The following is a 16,420-nucleotide window of genomic DNA, read 5'->3' on the forward strand; positions in this document are numbered from 1 at the left end:
TATGCTTTGTGGCTACACGCCAAACGACGCATCATTCCATTTGTAAAATGTGTACTTGTATTGAATGTGGTGCTGACTAAAGTTTATTCCCCCCCTCTTTCTCCACACTAGCTTTCCTTCCTAAATCTGTTGTTGCATTTTTCTTTTCTTCAGACATTTACGCCTGTCCTTCCTTTACTTTCCTCTCCTCACCCCTCTCCCTTCACTTCTCTTTCCTTTCTCATCTCATTCCGCATTATTTATAAGGAATTATATATTCCTGCTGTCCACTTGCTATATGATCTTATGGTCTAAATGAAAAGGTCTAAAGGAGTTATCACTATAACGAAAATGATTTGTTTGGTCTATTATCATATTTTCATTCTAGTTTTCACTCATTTATGATCAGTTTTGATGTATTGGAAATTGTTCATTTCTCGTCTGTCTGTATTATTTCCTTCATGATATAATGTTGAATTGTTATGAATTATAATTCATACCCCTACTAGAAAGGGATGGCAGTAGTTATTACTGTATTGGAAGTTATCATTTTCAACTTTTAATCATTCTTATTGTATTGGAAATGATGTATTCTAAAGGTGTATTTCTTTATATTTATAATTTGAAAATATAAAATCAACTCGTGAATCTGTACGTCACTATCTAGCATCTCTTTAGCTCCAATCATTTGTCGTTGAAATGTGTGCTAGAGACAGATGCGCTTTCTCCTCTCTCTCCAGATGGTGGGTACCGTATCCAAGGCTGAGGGAGATAGTGCTGTAGTCGCTGAAAGCCGACCCTCCTTTCAACTCCTCATTTCGTTTCGTTTCCTCTCGTTACTTTTCCGTCTAATATTCCATTATTATTTCTTTGTCGTGGTCTGCAGTATCATAACGTATTAAAGGGAAATACTTTATTTGATGGAAAGGTATTTATATGAATTTTTATTCATGAGTATCGGGTCCTGACGTTTCATTTTCACAGTTTATCATTATTTCGGAAGGATAGGGGTGATATATATATATATATATATATATATATATATATATATATATATATATATATATATATATACATATATACATATATATATATATATATACATGTATATATATATGTATATATATATATATACAGTATATGTATATATACTGTATATATATATACAGTATATATGTGTGGGTGTGTATATTATATGTATATATATGTATATATACATTTATATATATATACATATATGTATATATACATATGTATACATATACATATACATATATACAGATATATATATTATATATATATATATATACAGATATATATATATATATATGTATATATATATATATATATATATATCGTCAGACTGTATTTAGATTTTGACTAATTTGCCGTTGAAAAACGAACATGCCTGTTTTGAAGATCTAAATTCAGTATGACGACATAATTTAGCCAATCATATTCCAGCACTGCCGTCGAGTTGCCAATAGCCCATTTTCACTCAAATTATTTCAATATTTCACACTATTTCTCCAAAACAACAGTATGGATAAGCATGACAATTTTTTACTATATCAATTAGATAGCAAGCATCGCTTTGGCAAGACAAAAACTAAATGAAGTAATGATTATGCTTTTACCCTAAGCTAAAAAAAAAATCATGTAACAATGCGCAGTGTAAGGGTAAAAGTTTATTTTGTTTAATAATTTTATTGATCTATTTATCTATTCATTTACTTATTGCGTTATATTGATATGGAGTTTTATTTATATTTACTTATTACGTTTATATTGTGTTTTATGAGATTTACTTTATTGTTTTTATTTTATCTTATTTTTTTTTTTTTTTTTTTTTCAAGGGACCTTTACGGATTTTTGTGGAAAAAATATCGACTATTTTTGTCATGTGTGTAGGAAGTCTATGTGAGGAAATTTTGACGGTATTTCTGTCCCGTTCAAGGACTTTTTTTCGCGAATAGAACAAAAAATATACGATTTTTCTGCCAAATGTGAAGACAACATCGACATCAACACATCAAAATCAACACCAAAATCAACGGCAATTTTGCCTAGTGTGAAGATGGAAATCGACGTCATTTTTGCCTAGCATGAAGGAGGAAATCGACGGTATTTTTGCCTAGTGTGAAGATGGAAATCGACGGCAGTTTTGCCTAGTGTGTACATGAAAATCAACGGTAATTTTGCTTAGTGTGTATATGTAGATCGACGTCATTTTTGCCTAGTATGAAGAAGGCCTGGTGTGAAGATGGAAATCGACGATATTTTTGCCTGGTGTGAAGATAAAAATCGACGGTATTTTTGCCTAGTGTGAAGAAAGAAATCGACGACAGTTTTGCCTAGTGTGAAGATGGAAATCGACGGCAGTTTTGCCTAGTGTGTACATGAAAATCAACGGTAATTTTGCTTAGTGTGTATATGTAAATCGACGTCATTTTTGCCTAGTATGAAGGAGGATATCGTAGGTATTTTTGCCTAGTGTGAAGATGGAAATCAACGTTATTTTTGCCTAGTGTGTAGATGGAAATCGATGATATTTTTGCCTGTGAAAATGGAAATCGACGGTATTTTTGCCCAGTGTGAAGACGGAAATCGACGGTGTTTTTACCCAGTTTGAAGATGGAAATGGACTGTGTGACGACGTGAAAGATGTCCTTCAGAACGAAAAATTCTGACACGTGGAGAGAAAAAATGTTTTAACGATGAATTTTGACGTCAAAATTGTGTTCTTATTAAAACTGAGCGAAACATTCTGAGAAAATCCTAGTATACATGTAGAGAGAGACGTTTTGAAATATAGAAAATACGATGAATTTTGACAATTGTGTTCATATTAACACTGAATGAAACATTCTGAGAAAACTTTTAAAGACGTGGTGAGAAAAATGTTTTAAAAATATAGAAAATATGATTAATTTTGACAATTGTGTTCATATTACCACAGAGCAGAAAATCCTTAAACACGCGTAGAAATTTTTTATATAGAAAAGACGATGATTTTTTCAAGATTTTCATAATTTCATAATGCATTTCATAATTTTCATAAAATTTCATAGTTTTTTTCAAAATTTTCATTTTTTTTTTCGAAATATTCATTGAGTGAAACATTCTGAGAAAACCTAGAGAAAAACGATGAATTTAAAAAAAAAATCATAACATGAACGAAACATTCTGAGAAAACACGTGGAGAGAACAATGCTTTAAAGATGATTTTTGACAATTGCGTTCATATTAACACTGAGCGAAACATTCTGAGAAACCCTTAAACACTTGTAGAGAAAATATGAAAAATACTCATATAGAAAATACGATAAATTTTGACAATTATGTTCATTCTAACACTGAGCGAAATATTCTGACAACTGTGTTCATATTACCACTGAACGAAACATTATGAGAAAATTCTTAAACACGTGGATAATTTTTTTTAAATATATAAAATACGATGAATTTTGACAATTGTGTTCATAATAACACCGAGCGAAACATTCTGAGAAAATCCTTAAACACGTGTAGAGATTTTTTTTAATATAGAAAAAACGATAAATTTTGACAATTGTTTTCATATTAACACTGAGCGAAACATTATGAGAAAACCTAGAGAAAGACTTTTTGAAAATATACGATGAATTTTGAAAAGTGTTCATATTTACACTGAACGAAACATTCTGAGAAAACCCTTAAATACGTGGAGAGAAAAATGCATTAAAGACATAGAAAAGATGATTTTTGACAATTGTGTTCATATTAACACTGAGCGAAACATTCTGAGAAAATCCTTAAACACTCGTAGAGAAAATGTGTAAAATATTCGTATAGATAATACGATAAATTTGGACAATTATGTTCATCTAACACTGAGCGAAACATTCTGTCAATTATTTTCATATTAACATTGAATGAAACATTTTGAGAAAATTCTTAAACACGTGGAGATTTTTTTTTAAATATAGAAAATACGATGAATTTTGACAATTGTGTTCATATTAACACTAAGCGAAACATTCTGAGAAAATCCTTCAACACGTGTAGATTTTTTTTTTTAGTATAGAAAAGACGATAAATTTTAAACATTTTCATATTAACAGTGAGCGAAACATTCTGAGAAAACCTAGATAAAAAACTTTTAAAGATATAGAAAAGACGATGAATCTTGAAAAGTGTTCATATTAACACTGAACGAAACATTCTGAGAAAACCGTTAAACAAGTAGAGAAAAAATGCTTTAAAGATGTAGAAAAAAGGATTTTTGACAATTGTCTTACCATTAACACTGAACGAAACATTCTGAGAAAACCCTTAAACACTTGTAGAGAATATGAAAAATACTCGTATAGAAAATACGACAAATTTGGACAATTATGTTCATTTTAACAGTGAGCGAAACATTCTGACAATTGAGTTTATATTAACACTGAACGAGACACTGAGAAAATCCTTAAACACGTGGAGAATTTTATATATATATATATATATATATATATATATATATATATATATATATATATATATATATATAATACAATAAATTTGGGCAATTCTGTTCATATTAACACTGAGCGAAACATTCTGAGAAAATCCTTAAACAAACGTAGAGAATTTTTTGAATATAGAAAAGACGATGAATTTTGATTTTTTTTTTTTCATATTAACACGGAGCGAAACATTCTGAGAAAACCTAAAGAAAAACTTTATAAAAATATAGAAAAGACGATGAATTCTGAAAAGTGTTCATATAAACACTGAACGAACCATTCTGAAAAAAATTTAAACACGTGCAGAGAAAAATGCTTTAAAGATATGAAAAAGATGATTTTTGACAATTGTGTTCATATTAGCACTGAGCGAAACATTCTGAGAAAACATTTTTCAATCTAGATATCCCGTGACGAATATTATATATTGTTTCGAAAAAAAAATATATAGAATATATTTCTATACAAATGATATGCTTACAAGTTTATGATTTTTTTAATTTTACAATTTAACATAAAGACAATAAGATATCCTACATTGGTAGTAGATACTATTACCTTCGATATCTAATAAACATACCAAGTACCTTTGTTCATGGTATAAGGAGACACTTTAGTAAACATTTCAGAATCCTTGTGAGGCGACATGAAGCATAGATATTTGTAAACACTTCAGCCGCTATGCTAAACGTTCATTATATTAACAAATAAAATGTATAATAGTGGTGCAAAAAGAATGTTGCATTTCAACATAATGACCCTGAGTTCAGTAATGATTCTTCGTTTCTGTTAGTATTATTGTCGACTGGAAAATTAGATAAATGGTGACCGACCGTTTTCGTATATTCAGGCACCTCTTGACGTGAGCTCACATTTTCACCGAAGGGAAACAAGAGAGAATTCCGCGTCGGCCGTGTTGATTCCTCTGTATCATCTACTAACTAATAAAAGATTAATTTCAAAAGCGTGATCGACCACCGGCGGTACATGGTAATTCTGTGACACGCGCAGCGCTACCTCATGTAAAGCTTTGCTCCATACCTTTGGCGAATTACCATGGGTGTGTAAGATGTCAGACGACGCAGCAGCTAGGAAGAAGCGCCAACGTCACTTTTGGAAGTGGGTGACTGATACGAAGAATGTATCTAAAAGTGAGGTATCAAAGGACCTTAAAACACTAAACACATTAAGGGCAGAGCATAGCAAAAACTTTCCGGACCTTTATGGTACCAAAAAGTCCTTTTCTCTTAACGAATCCGTGAAGGAGTTTCATCGTAAGATATTGAAGTTCAATATCACAATACGAGAATCCGATGATTTTACGTATTGTGATGAAATGTTTGATGGTTTGCCATTATTTGTTGGTGAAATAGAGGATAGTGTTTCTGGTAATTTTCTGAAGCACTATTTAGCGGGCTACAAGAGCTTTACGAAAAATGGAGGTGTGTTTAATCACAGAATTTATCAGATACATTATTTGGACATGCTTTTCAAGAACTTCAAGCGAATTGAACGGAAAAATAAGTATGCTATACGAAAAGACAAAGAAGAGGTACATAAAAAAAGTGTTGCTGAAACAAAAGGAAGAAGAGAGGATACAAAATGAGAAAAAGGAACAAATAAAAAGATTGAGAAAAAAGGAAATGCGAAAGAGGAAAATGGAAGAAACAGCCAAGCGGAAAGCGGTGAGGAAACTAAAAGTTAGTATAGAGAATGAAGGGTTGTTGAGAAAGTTAAACAACGAAGAATTGAAACTTTTAAGTGAGGATAGAGAAGAGCGACGATTGAAGCAAAAGGAGGACAGTGAAAAAACTGTAATGGATGATTTCGATATGGGGGAACTTGAAGGAACTACACGTAACGAATCACTATATCGGAAAACTCGGCGACTTCAAATGTAAATTCTGCCAGGCATTGTTATGGAAAAAAGAACCCAAGACTCTATGTTGTAATTCTGGGCAAGTGCCTCCCATTAACCCATTAAACTCCGATGACAAGATGTCTTGTCATTTGGTCAAATAAAACAAAAAATCATAAAACACCAAAATGTTTGATCAAACACCAGAAAAATATGACGTCAGTCCTCCTCGCTTCGCTCGCGAGCGAGCGAAGCGAGGAGGACTGACGTCATATTTTTCTGGTGTTTGATCAAACATTTTGGTGTTTTATGATTTTTTTGTTTTATTTGACCAAATGACAAGACATCTTGTCATCGGAGTTTAATGGGTTAACCCTTCAGTTATTGAAGATGGAGACATACTTCAACTTTATGAGGGTAAAACGGAGCTCCCTGAGCGGTTTTTTGAATAACATAGCGGGTTTTAATTTAATGTTTTCCTTTACGTCTTTATGTACATCAGGAAGATTAGAAAATGATGCAGATAAAGCTATGTGCTATAAGATCCAAGGAAGAATATACCATAAAATAGGGTATTTGAGACCCGAACGTCTTCAAGCATCTTTTGGATTATTTAAAAATGAAAGGGGTGTTTTGTGGAAAAAGAAAACCGACTGTTTTCTGGATCTTTATTTCTATCACGATGTCGACCAACAAATAAAATTCAGAGCTAGCAAAATAACGAATGCGTCTAATTTATCGAAAAGGGACAGAACCGATAATACAGCAACTAAAAGTCGCCGAAAACGAGAATTTAAAGCTTTTCAGGATAACGAAGCAATAGTACGATTTTTTTTCAATTATTTTACAACCAATAATAAATGCCTCTCTAAAATTTTGAAAGAAGTTGAAACTGCAAAGGATTTAATAAGACTCCATGTAGAAAAAAATGGAAAAGTCCCTGAAGTTTCAATAACTTTGAAGTCCGCGGAAGGCATACAGACCCGCGAACACAAAGGAGTGTATCATCTACCAACCTCTTCTTCTTCAGTTGGAGCCATCGTTAACTTAGATACTTCAAATCGTCATCTGCAAATAACAAGAGAATCTCCCAAACCAGATACGAAATATAATACTAAAATTGTTACCCACGAAACTATTGCAAATAGCGATCACAACTTAGATTCAAACTACTAATTTTTTTTAGAATACTTATGTTTCTTTAATACCCAATTTCAGTAAAGCTCAGTTCATAGGACTACATCAGGAGCTTCAGATTACAGATTGGGAGGCAAAGTTAAGTGAAAAACCTGTAGATCAGATCTGGGAAATATTTCAAAATATGCTTACCAAGAATTGTAGTGGAGAGTTGATGGTGGAAATGTGTCTAGAAAGAGAGTTGATGATAGCAAATACAGTGTTTCGGAAGAAAGTCAAGCATAAGTACACATGGGAGAGGGTGGTGGAGGAAAAGGTGGTAGATAGAGCTTTAATGGACTATGAAGTGGTAAATAGGATTATGATAGGAAGAATTAGGGATGTACATGTGCTAAGGGGAGAGGGTGGGGGAATATCAGATTATTTTCTGGTGGAAGGTAAGTTGAGAGTGGAGGACAGATGGAGGAAGAGGAAAGGGACAAAAGGTAGGGAGGTGCTTAGAGTGAACTCTTTAAACGAAGAGGAAAAGGAGGAGTACAAGAGGAAGCTGAAGGAGGAGTGGGAGGGAGTGAAGGATAGAGTAGAGGTAGGTGTGGAAGAGGAATGGGGATGGTTCAAGGAGGGAGTCACAAAGTGTTCAAAGATGGTGTGTGGAACAAGAAGGTCAGGAGGAAATAGAAGGAAGGGTAGTGAATGGTGGGATGAGGCAATGAAGAAGGTTGTAGAAGAGAAGAAGCGAGCTTACACAGATTGGTTACAAAATAGGACGAGGGAGTCATATGAGACATAAAGGGAAAAGAAAAGAGAAGTAAAGCAAAAGGTAAAGGAGGCAAAGAGGAGAGCAGATGTAAAATGGGGTAAGAGTATGACAGAAAATTTTAAAAGGAATAAAAAGATGTTTTGGAAAGAAATTAAGAGAGGAAGAGGAGGCGAATCAAGTAGAGAAGAAAAGGTAAAACGTGCAGATGGAGAGATGATAATGGAGGAGAAGGCAGTAAGGGGAAGATGGGCAGAATATTTTAGAGAGTTGCTTAATGTGAAGGAGGATAGGGAGGGAAAGATAGCTGCAGTGGGAAATGCTAAGAAAATGAGAGTGATGAGTGAGGAAAATGGAGGAGAAATAAGGAAGGATGAAGTGAAGGCAGCAGTTAAGATGATGAAAGCAGGTAAGGCACCTGGTCTGGATGGATGCCATGCAGAATGTCTTAAAAAAGGAGGTTATAGTGATGGTTGACTGGCTGGTGAGGTTATTTAATGTTTGCTGGAGAGAAGGTAGAGTGCCAGAGGACTGGAGGAGTGCTTGTATAGTTCCTCTTTACAAGGGAAAGGGGGACAAGTGTGAATGTAGTAGTTTCAGAGGGATTAGCTTGTTAAGTGTAGTTGGGAAGGCTTATGGGAGGATCTTGATTGAGAGGATTAGGAGAGGAACAGAGGGAGTAATTGGTGAGTAACAGTGTGGGTTTAGGACAGGTAGAGGTTGTGTAGATCAGATTTTTGTGGTAAGACAGGTATGTGAGAAAGCTATAGGAAAGGGGAAGGATGTTTTCTGGGCCTTTATGGATCTGGAAAAGGCTTATGACAGGGTAGACAGAAAGGCACTGTGGGAGGTTATGTGGATATACGGGATAGGAGGAAAGCTTCTCGGAGCTGTCAAGAGTTTTTATGAGAGTAGTAGAGCTTGTGTCAGGATTAGAAATGGAGAGAGTGAGTGGTTCGAGGTAAAGGTGGGACTTCAGCAGGGATGCGTTATGTCACCCTGGCTGTTCAACTTATACATGGATGGGGGTGGTGCGAGAGGTGAATGCAAGGGTAGTGGGTCAGGGGTTGGAGATGGTTAAGGAAAATGGAGAAAAGTGGTAGGAGAACCAGCTGTTGTTTACGGACGACACTGCGCTTGTGGCAGGATCGGAGGAGGGATTGAGGAAGTTGGTGACAGAGTTTGGGAGAGTGTGTGATAGAAGAAAGGTGAAGATAAATGTGGATAAAAGTAAGGTGATGAGATGTACAAGGGGTGAAAGTGGCAGTAATCTGGAAGTGAGCATTAAGGGAGAGCAACTGGAGGAAGTGGATAGTTTTAGATATTTGAGTGCAAATGTGGCAGGAAAAGTTGGAGTCGAGGTGGAGGTAGAATGTAGATTGAGAGAAGCGAGTAAATGCCTTGGTGGTTTAAAAAGTGTAATGAGGAATAGAAATTTGGGAATGGATGCTAAGAGGAGACTGTATGAAGGAGTGATTGTGCCAACAGCACTGTATGGAGCAGAAACATGGAACATAAGTGATTGAGAGAGAAGGAACTTGAATGTGTTTGAGATGAAGTGTCTGAGAAGTATGATGGGGGTTACTAGGCTAGATAGAGTGAGAAATGAGGAGGTGAGAAGGAAAAAAGGGTTAAAAGGGAGCTGGGCGATAGGGTTGATGAAAGAGTATTAGGATGGTTTGGCCACATGGAAAGAATGAGTGTGGAAAGACGAGTTATGGTGGTATGGAAGGCTGATGAGGAGGAAGTGACCATGGGGGGACGGCCTAGGATGAGATGGATGGATGGGGTGAAGGGGGCTTTGGGGAAGAGGGGAATGTCTGTTGAGGAAGGACGGGAGAGGACAGAAGACAGGGGTGAATGGAGAATGGTTGTATATGGAGAATGTCGTGATGCATGAGGTGGAATGGATGGGGGAATGGGTGGTGAGGTAGTGTGTGTGAGCAAAAAAAAAAAAAAAAAAAATTAAACAGCCCAAAGGGATTTCTCCCCGTCCTCCCCTTTATATGGGGGGATGGAGAGGGGTCGCCGATTTAATGAAGCGGCCTTGCTGTGGATGTGCTGTGTCCTGCAACACTGCTTCTGACCCAGGGCAGTGGACAGGGTGCAGGGATGACCTGTCATCTAGGAGGTGCTAAGATGGGAGGGAGGGTGGAGGGGTGTGGAGTGTTTTCGGGGATGGAATGGGTGGGAATGATTTTATGCCTTGTCCTTTTTTTTTGGCTACCTCCCTGGTGAGGGGAAAAAAAGCCTTGGTATATGTAATGTATGTATGTATGTAACATCACAACATCATCTATATACATCCATTCTCCATTCACCCTTATCTTCTGTCCTCTCTTGTCATTCCTCAACAGACATTTCCCTCTTATCCAAAACCCCTTTTACCCCATCCATCCATCTCATCCTAGGTCACCCCCTCATGTTCATTCCTTCCACAACTCTTTTACAGGTCCGTCATCACTCATTCTTTCCATGTGTCCAAACCATCCCAATACTCTTTCATCCACCCTATCTCCCAACTCCCTTTCCAGCCCCATTCTCCTCCTCATCTCGTCTCTCACAGAAAATACATATATGAAATGAAAATGTAGATATAAATTACAAATATAAAATGAAAATGTATATATGAAATAAATAAATATGAAATAAATAAATATGAAATAAATAAATATGAAATAAACAAATATGAAATACAAAATATGATCTATAGAAATAATAGATATAAAGTATAAAATAGAACAGAAAATATAAATAGAAAAATAGAGAAGATATATAAAAAAAAAAATTAAACCTTCACCTTGTTTGTTTACATATGGCGTCATAGCCCGTCAAGCGTTGAGTTGCACTCCTTCAGCTGTTTAATGAGCTTCTTTTCGTGGCTGTGATTTAAACAGGTTAAACAAGTGTGTCTTCTTGAATTCGTAAGTGCAGCGATATGGGGTTAAGATAGCTTAGTGCATGCGTAGTATGTTCACATTTGCCACTCTTAATTCTCATTTGGCATTCTGAGCAAGGGTAGGTATGGGCACAATTTTTTTTTAACTTTTAAATTCTTGTTTGCATATGAAAGACCATTTCATTAGAAACAAAATACTTATTAATTTTTTCAAATAGTTTGAAAAATAAGGGAAATACGATTTCTTGAATTATTTTTTTGTCCCGAATTTTTGGCTAGACCAGGGGTTCCCAGACTTATCAGCTCATCGACCCCCTAGTAAAGTTTAAAATTTTCTGTAGGCACCCAAACTATTAATTCATGAATTATATCATTTATATTATTATTGGTGTTATTGTTATTAATGCTATTATTATTATCTAGTTATTATCATTATTATCATTTTAGTTCTCAATAGTGTTATTATCATTATGATTAGGATTATCATTTTTGTTGTTTATATATTATTTTTAATTCTTAACTGTAGTTCTTGTTTGGTCTCATAAATCACTTATGGTAATTCTAAAGTACCATAGTCACAGTTTTCGTGTTTGTGGATTTTGCTCATTCTATTTGTTTATTATTTATTATGTTTTTTGTTTTGATCCATTATAGAAGGGCCAAATGGCAACATTCATCAAGGCGACAGTGTTCCAGTACGACGGGGGGGGCTTTCACATATACATAAACATAAGTGTTTTAAAATAAATATTCATAATTTACCAATAGCTTGAAGAGTAATATTAATATTCTGTATTATATTACTATAAGTGATATTTAAGCCAATGATATTACACAAGTCATCTTGATGTTCATTCACAGTGTGGTTGTGTGTATGTGAGATTCTTCCTACATGCACAGAATGGAGAAGATTTTCGACTCAGAGTGAACTGGCATGGTTTTTCATTAAGTTTAGATATTGGTTGGTTGGTTATTCTCACTCTTTCAGTACGGGAAGAGAACAGGATAATTTCATGCCAACCATCTAATTTTAAAGACTGTCTTTTGACCCCATAGTAATTTACTGACCCCTTTTGACCCCCTAGCAATCTACTGACCCCCTTTCGACCCCCCAGCAATCTACTGACCCCCTTTTGACCCCTTGGATGGTCTCATCGAACCCTGCGGGTCGATATCGACCACTTTGGGAACCCCTGGGCTAGACTATACTATACTATAACAAAAGGTTAGAATTAAGGGTGGTAATTTGTAAAGTTTTTGGTAAAGAAGTTCACATAAATTCTAAACCACTGGTCCAGTTTTATTGAAATTTGGATTACTTAGGTTTTTTTGGGTCAACAAATCACCAGAGCATGTAAGAAACAATGTGGAACATCTCCATCATACCAAATTTGCCTTTTCATGGCAACTATTAAGTTGTCAATTTAGAGATGATCATCAGCACAATCCAAACCCCTAGCCCAGTTGACATGCAACTTGGCATGTGAAGGTTTTATGGGTTAACAAATCATCTGAGCATGTCAAAACAATGCAGGACCTTCATTTTATACCATTCTGACTAACACCTATCATGTTGCCATGGCAACTTTTGTCAATTTAGAGATAATCATCTGTAAAATCCAAACCCCTGGCCCAATTGACATACAACTTGGCATATGAAAGTTTTATGGGTCAACAAATCACCTGAGCATTTAAAAAACAATGCAGGACCTTCCTTTTATACAATTCTTACTAACGCCTATCTTGTAACATGTTCCATCAATGTGATGTATGTGCACTGTAATGTATATGTAGCTAAAAGAACTCCACTATCGCATTTAAAAGTGCATATATAGGTGCCTTAGCCCTTACCCTTAGATTGCCTCTCAGTACACTAACCAGTCAGCACTGCAACTATCCTAAGATCTAACTTAAATTTACGGTGAAATTGGTGAATTATTTTTTACACCAATTACTGAATTAGAAAAATGAATAAAGTCTTTTTACTTTCAAAAGGAGTTATTTTGTTTAATCATGTTATCTATAATCATGATAATCTGAATAAACAGCCTTATTTCAACAGCTCATGTCTATCATCATCATCATCATCATCCTGAAACCCAGAAGATAATTTAAGTCTTGTCTCTAGACCTCTACTAGTCTTGAGACTTCTCATGGTCATGGACATAGTCCATGACATGGAATACTGACCATATTATTAATAATTATTTCATATACTTACTATCATAGCCATAGCTGACTATGTAATAGGCATAGCATAGCCTGTCCAACATCTTAAAATTCATACCATAACAATGTAAGTATTATTTGTGAACAACACCTTCTATGACTACTATGCAAAGTATCTCCGACATATCATGTCGACAAACATTACTAAGTATTGGAGAACATGCCTACATGTTATGCATTAAGGCACAGCTGTCGCATTACCAACAATCTTACAGTTGCTCATTTCTGGGAGAAAATTAGCTGAAAAATAGGAATATTACATTAAAATATTCATAGATAGGTGCTTTATTTTAAGATTTTTACTCGGAAAACTAATTTGCAATGGCTAATAGCCAAATTTGCATTTAAATTGATTTTTTTTTTCTTTTTTTCTTTTTCAACTGGGCATACACTTGCAGAACAAGAAGACAATTTGATAATCCTGTGCATGTGCTGAATGCTACAAGCATTCCAACTGATGCATACTCATTCAAACGGGCCGCAAAAGATAGTAGTGTAAACATTACATTCACAATGGTAGCGCCGTCCACAGATTCACACATACCTAGTAAGGGTAGTGTGGATATTTATGAAAATATTTGCCAGTCTCACAGCATCAATTACCTATAGTACCATTGGCTATCTCATATCATTCTGATGTATTCTGAACCACAGATATAAGTATTGCAAACTAATAGTAACGTCAGTAGCTGTTAGAAAAAAAAAAGAACATCTTTATATCTACCAAGGGGCTAGAATAGATAAGGCCAGGTCTCACGTCTGCAATTCTTACCTCTATCATTGGCTAGCTCTTATCATTGAGAATTTTGAACCCCATTTATGAGTAGTGCAAATTAATAGTTATTTTGGTAGCAATTTTTAGAAATTTGAGACAAGCAAACACTTTTATATGTTAGAAAGATGTTTGATGGTCTAGCAGCTGCAGTTTTGACCAATATGATCACTGGCTAGCTCTTATCATTCTAAGTATTATGTGCCCCATGTGTAAGTACCTCAAATTAACATCAACATTGGTAGTGATTTAGACTGTCAAGACTCTTTGTTTATTAACATATGCATCCTGTTTGCTTACATTGTTCTTATATTCTTAATGGGGATGGGGCTCCATCTTGTCTTCCAGAGTACAAAAATCAAGAATTTATGAAGTTCACTATAAATTTGATATGCACTGGTTGTGATATTCTTAGGAGTAAAACCTTTTTGATATTCACTTACATAATCTTGCATAGATACTGGATGCAGGTCATATGACCTAAATGTCCAGATCATTTTCAGCCTGTTGGTATCATATTGGGATGGGAGGTATGTTTATCAAATTACCAAAATGATATATTAGGGTAAATTCACTTGGTGGTAACAATTGAAAATGGAGGATGGTGAAGATAGACAAAAATATGGTGAACCAATGAAGAGAAGACTAGATGTAAGCAGGGTTGCATCGCCATCAGGTGTCATCCCAAAAAAGTTGCAACATGGAAATGGTTCAGAGGAATCAAAGGTGCAAAAATATTGCATTTTCAGGGTTTGCAACAGAAATTGCAATACTAGGTAAAGGTATAGATTTGGAAAGGGAAACAAGGTATAGAAATATTGTATGAAATCAAGAGATTCCATAACTTACTCTCTTACTCTGTTGGTTGTCAGGTCGGACAGCCCTTCACCACTTTCACTATGCCTCTCCAGGTGGTTCTATCCTCTGCCACCCTGTCCACATCCTTCCTCACTCCATCCATCCATCTGTACCTGGGTCTCCCTAATGGTTGTCTGCCCTCTCCTCCTCCTTCCATCACCTTCCTTGGTAGTCTGTCTGCCTCCATTCGGAGGCAGTGCCCATCCCACCTTGTTCTTCCCCGTATTTCATCCTGAATGTATAGTTGTCCAGTCTGATCTCTAATTTCCCTATTATGTCTTTGTCTCCATTTCCCTTTTTCTTCATCATATACTGGGCCGAGGATTCTTCTCAGGATATTGTTTTAGAAAATTTCCAGTCTTTTCTCCCTTTCTTTTGTCAGTGTCCATGTCTCACATCCATACAGGACTGTTGGTTTTATTACAATGTCATATGTTTTTATCTTAGTTCTACTGATGGTCCGACTCTTCATTACAGGTGCCAGGGCATGGTAACATCTGTTTCCTACAGCTAATTAGTCATTTATTTCTATGTCCAATTCTTTTCTCTCACTGTCAGTGGATCCCAGGTACTTGAACTTATCAACTTTCTTCACACATAGTGATCCAACTTACTCTTCTCCTGGTGTGTAATTGCTATTTCTACTTAGTTTCATAATTTCTGTTTTCTGCTCATATCATTTTAGGCCTATTTGTTCTGCTGCTCTCTGGAATACTCTAAAGATCTTGTTAATTTCCTCCACAGTCTCAGCCACCACATCGATGTCATTGGTGTAAGCAAGGTGGGTTATCTGACCATTGGATAACTTAGCTCCACCTGGATGGTTGGTAATCTGCCTGACTGCTTTCTCTAGCACAAGATTAACCCATACCATACGGTGACGCCTACATAGGCGTCATGAGGAGCAAGTGGGTATGCGAGGATGCCGACGTCGGCGTCTTGATTATATTGATTGTAGTCGTACCTGCGTGACCCTCATACTCTGTAAACTGGCTTCATCATATTTTCTATGGTTATCAAAATTCAGGGTGAAAGAGAACAAGCGATAGAGGAGTGACTTTATCTTTTATAATTCGAGTATTATGACGCAACATCGCACGTCTGGCAGCTAATGCTGCCAGACGTGTGATGTGGCCCGTATTGAAGGGGTTAAATAGTAAAGGTGACAGCATACATCCCTGTCCAAGGCCACTGTGTATATTGAAACTCTGTATCTTTCCTTCCAACTCTTACTGTACATCTGCTTCCAATGTAGCACATTTTAATGAGGGATATTAATTTAGCTGGAATATTTAGTTCTGCCATTATTTGCCACATTGATGGTCTGTATTTACCTAGTTGTATTATACGGGAAGGGAGCTTTGCTTGTGGTGACCCGTTTTTGTATCTCTCAGCATCAAGTTTTTTTCTTAAAATCTTGAATAGTGTTTGTACACACTGC

This window comes from Oratosquilla oratoria, chromosome 12, assembly GCF_046742065.1.
Source record: "Oratosquilla oratoria isolate Oo_2021 chromosome 12, ASM4674206v1, whole genome shotgun sequence".
In the NCBI taxonomy this organism is placed as follows: Eukaryota; Metazoa; Arthropoda; class Malacostraca; order Stomatopoda; family Squillidae; genus Oratosquilla; species Oratosquilla oratoria.